We start from the raw sequence: 5,111 nt of genomic DNA, 5'->3' as shown, positions 1-5,111 counted from the left end.
TTCAATTGCAAGGTATACTCTTGACATGCCAAACAATACTTACAGTTCATTTTAATAAGTCTTATACAAATTTATTTGATGTTGACATGCATTTTGTTTTCTTGATTGAAGATGAAACTTGCTCCTCATTGACATACCTATAGACATCTCTCTGACTTTAGAGACTAGTCTCTATAATACTCATGAATAGTCAATATTTATTATAATTTGGTGGCAGATATATCCACTTGGTGGACTATCCTCCACCTAGTGGACCTCTCCCTTGGGTTGGGGGAGGGCTACACACACACACACACACACACACACACACACACACACACACACACACACACACACACACACACACACACACACACTCTCTCTCTCTCTCTCTCTCTCTCTCTCTCTCTCTCTCTCTCTCTCTCTCTCTCTCTCTCTCTCTCTCTCTCTAACTTAGTAAATATTAAACTATTTACTACTTGATGACATTTCGATCTAATCTATGCACATACATGGTAAATTTTCCTACTCATGGTAAGGTTTAAATGGTTTTACAAATCCATATAATGACGTATAGTTAATATGTTGTGGTAACTCAAAAATTCCAAAAGATGCAGTATTTGGGCTAGTTGTTCTTTATTTCTTGCTCCACCTCCACCCCATGCACATTGGATTCTTACTACCTTCAACTTACCTGGTCGAGAAGCTAATTTGAGTATAGAGCAGTCACAGACTCACCTTGCATATCCCTGTAGAATCCATTTTATGAACATAGTTGTGTAGTAGACCAAATGAATAACATGCTTCACAACTATCGCCATCTAGCTATCTCCTTCTGGGATTTGTAGTTTCCTTGGATTCTTTCTACTTTCGTAATTCATGCACCTATTTACGAAACCCCCTTGGATTTATACGTACCTACTTACCTGCTAATTTTTGCTAGCATAAGTTAGTGATACCAGCGTTTTTTCTAAAGATAGAGCAATGCTTTAACTATCAATATCCATCCCTTGCATAGCCAGCTGTGTATCCTTTGGTTACACGCTCCAGTTTCTCTTAGAATTGCTCCCCTTATCCCCCTCTTCTGCTTGTGAGCTCTAGCCCGTAACTTTCTTACGCTCTATGATTTCCCCCCACAATCTAAATAGCATTAGGATTGGGTTACACCTTCAAAGTAGCTATGGAGTACTCTATATGAAGCTTGCAACTCCACTTCTCCGAACGGTTTGCATATGGACATATGGCATAATCCTAATATACTGACCACCTGCCTTTGGAAAGAAGGTAGACACCATCACAAGTCTCCAGGTTTGATCTCTCAATATCAATTGTCATAAGTAATATACCATATGCTTGTATGATTATTGATATAATACAATTCATACTACCAAATATGAGCATTTGGCATGGATCACTATGCTGAAAAATATGTAGGACAATAGCATGTGATGGTTTTTTTAAACCTTGTTTTATGAAGATCCTATAACACGCTTTTATAGGATGATTTTGATTATGTTTATGACAAGTGCATCCACTATAATATGCTTTCGATATGGGACTCCATGCTTGCAAATCATGCGTTTGGTTTGTGAAAAAAAATTGTATAATTTATAATCCTTTTTGTCCACAGGATTCTCTAGGAATGAAGATTATTTTATCACATTTTATCAATTTGGTTTGGGTCATTGTGCCTTAATCCTCCTGTGAGGATCTCTTAGGAGATGGCAAAAAAATGACTTTTTTGAAAAGCTAGCTAGAATACAAACAAAATGCTACCAAAATTCACAAAAATTATGAGATGGCATAGTTGGGATTAGATTGATCAAAAATGGGGTCAAGGTTTGGTGACAGAATTAAAAATAAATATAGAAATAAATTAACTTTGATGCCTAATAGCATATTGGTTTAAGTTAATATTACATTTGCTGATACATGGTGTTAGTTTTTTAGCAATTCCTAACGCCGATAACAAGGGGAAGGGGTCGTTGACACTTGCTTTCCCACATTAAGCATGCCAAGTACTAACTTAGTTCTTTTGTGGTTGTGGGAGATAAGAGGCTCTTTCCTCGGGATTGTTGCATGGACTACAGATGTAGCAGTTCATCCATATTGACTCAAGAAGACTTACATTGGTTATGGTCTATCATGATAGCATGATGTAACGTTTTTTTATAAATATGGGAATAATATATACTTATCTAAATATTATATTATAATGAAATGGTTGACAGTTGTATTCTATGGCATATATTGTTATGACACTTGTCCAGTCTATTCCATTGTATGATTTTGAAGGATGGGATTTTAAATTCAAACACACACACGCACACACACACACACAGAATCTACACACATACATGCATAAAGAAGCGATCAACACACACATACATACATTGAGAGAGAGAAAGAGAGAGAGACATACATAAGTAGTATAGAAAGAGAGAGAGAGAGAGAGAGAGAGAGAGAGAGAGAGAGAGAGAGAGAGAGAGAGAAATGAAATGAAATGTTATATTAAAGTCTTCAAAAGGCCATAGTGACCTATGAGACCAGAAAGTTACAAGGTGGTGGATCTGATATAAAGTTAGAGTAACAAAATAACCTAATCAACAGCACAAAACAAAACAAAGCAAAGATATATATTATGGGATTCTAGATAGGTCGATGTGAGCTAAGCCAAAAAACTAAGAAAAAATGGGCGGCTAGTTGGGATAGCTGAATCACAAAAGATCTAGCATCGATCGTTGGCGAATCTCATCAATTTCCTCGATGGTTAGTAGTCTGACCGGGCGTCGTGCATGCCTGGCCAGCGTGCTCTGAATCTTTTGACGTAGCCTCCGTCGATGTTGTGTAGTCCTACGCAGTCGTGGGCGCCTGGATTTCCCCAGTTCAATCGCTCGGTCAATCAATGTGCCTCTGGTGTGAGACGGGGGGGGAGCTTTGCTGTGGGAGTGGCTCTTGCGGCTGTCTAGTGTCTGCTCTGAAGAAGTCTGTAATCCGTCTTTGAGACTGGTTAGCCTCGCCATTCATCAGGATCTCTGTGTGTCTACGCAGCTCGAGCAAGAACAAACCTAGGCATCTTTGATCTTCGTATCTCATTACTCTTGAGAGTGGTCCAAAACCCTCTCTGAACAAGCAATGGAAGCGGCCTCGTATCTCGTAGTAGACGGGGCAGCGGCATGTATAATGCAGCTCTGTCTCAGGTTCCATGTCACACAAGGGGCATGTCCTGGCCTCTGCTGGTACTCCGCTATATCTCCCGGTTTCAATTTGCAGCTGGTGAGACGATGTGCGTAACTAGCCAATAGCACACCGTATCCCATGAGACAGGTGGGTATCCATGTATCTGGGTCTCATCACAAAACCATCTTCCGTAAGCTGGAGAAGGTGGTCTCTGTAGAAAGCCATCTGTGCGCTCCTTGCCGCACTGTCGAAGCAAGGGACTTGCCAATACACCGTATGCGAGCCACAAACGGCTCCAAGCACACAACAAGCCTAAACTAGCAAGCTCAAGAAAACAAAGGGTGTGTCACTCACCGCTCTACGCTCGCCTTTGTGGTGGATTCCTCGCCGCGATGAAGAAGAAGCTGCAGTCGTGCCGCGCTCAACCGCTTCGCCGCCGTCGTGCCTTCGTAATGCTCGATCGCACACACACTCTCCCTCTCTCTCTCTCTCTCTCTCTCACACACACACACACAAGGAGGTGAAGAAGAAGAAGATGGAGATGGAGCAAGAGCACTCTTCAATTGCACAAATGAGAGAATGAGTAAAAATTAGGTTTAGTTGGCTTTTATAGGAGCTCACCCCATTCACACTTGGGCGCCCATGCTTAACCAACTAATCCCTTGAATGTCCAAGTTAAAGTGCGCCTCTCATCGGCGATCACTCTACCTTTCCCTATTGGTCCGACAAGCCCGGTACCTGACTCTACCAAATACATAATACGCGTCCATCGTAGGTGATGGGTGTCCGTGTGCCGTGAGGGTTAACATGCCCCCCTTCCTGATGTAGATTCCGTCCTCGGAAGCTATTGAGTTGAAGCTGGATCGTCGAGGTGGAAGAGCATTTGAGATGAATGTCCTTAGCCTTCTTCAGTCACTGCAAAATCAAACAACATTGGCACAGTAATTGCATTCTCTTAAAAAGCATATGCAGTTTTAGATAGAAAAATTGATTGGTAAAAGAATTTCAAACAATTTGTTAGCAATGAACATTAAATTGCAATGTAATCAAATGCATAAACAGATGTAAAGGCAAAAAATTAAACAAGTCTGGGGTCGCTAATTTGACGGTCGAAAAGCACTAGAGATCGAATATTAATACCATGGGTAAGCTTCTTAATTTTCTGTGGTCAATTAAGTTGTTTAATCGCGAGAGCCAAGTATTCATGTTCAAGGGCTGACTAGAGGCTATATCTAGAAAACCTTGTAGTTAAGCTACCATAAAAGGAATTTCTCATGAAATCATCGCCTGACTGATTACTTTTTCTTTGACCCCCCAAGGTCTTTTCACAGTGATTCAATTATGATGTGTGTGCTTATTTTGTATGCCTTGGGTTTTTTGCTTTTCAAGGAAAAGCGCCCACACTGGGAACCTCTAGGGCTCTAGTACCATAGGCAATACATGTGAGTGAAGTACCAAATCAAGCTGAGATTTCTCTTCCAGCTTAAAATTTTACATTGTGGCACTTTGATTTTTTGTTTGTTCATTTTCATCATTTTAATTTTGTAACTTTGGGGGGTCATATAACACTGTTACCCTCCCCAGGCTCATCACATTAGTAAACTCCCTTTATAATACTTACGCTAAAGGTCAATAGGGTTAAGCCCACTAGAAAGCCCTAGTACATTTCATACAATGCTGCCTAAATCGGATTAAGAACCTAAGTAACCATTGTTTATTAGGAAGGCATTCCCCATGGTATTAAGAGAAGATTTCTAATACCTAGCTTGGTCAAACTAGCTTAGTCGGACTGCTTGATTTTTAAACCTAGACAAGTGATTATGACAAAACATTACATTGAATTAAATGTTTGATACTAAGCCAATGCGCTGAATATTATGCTACCAATCACAATCAAAGCAGACAAACATGGATGCAAAAAAGATAAGGGCAATGCTAATGGATAAGAAACA

The sequence above is a fragment of the Adiantum capillus-veneris genome, chromosome 19, assembly GCF_014529385.1.
Source record: "Adiantum capillus-veneris isolate H3 chromosome 19, ASM1452938v2, whole genome shotgun sequence".
In the NCBI taxonomy this organism is placed as follows: Eukaryota; Viridiplantae; Streptophyta; class Polypodiopsida; order Polypodiales; family Pteridaceae; genus Adiantum; species Adiantum capillus-veneris.
Note: the sequence above shows the minus strand (reverse complement) of the source record.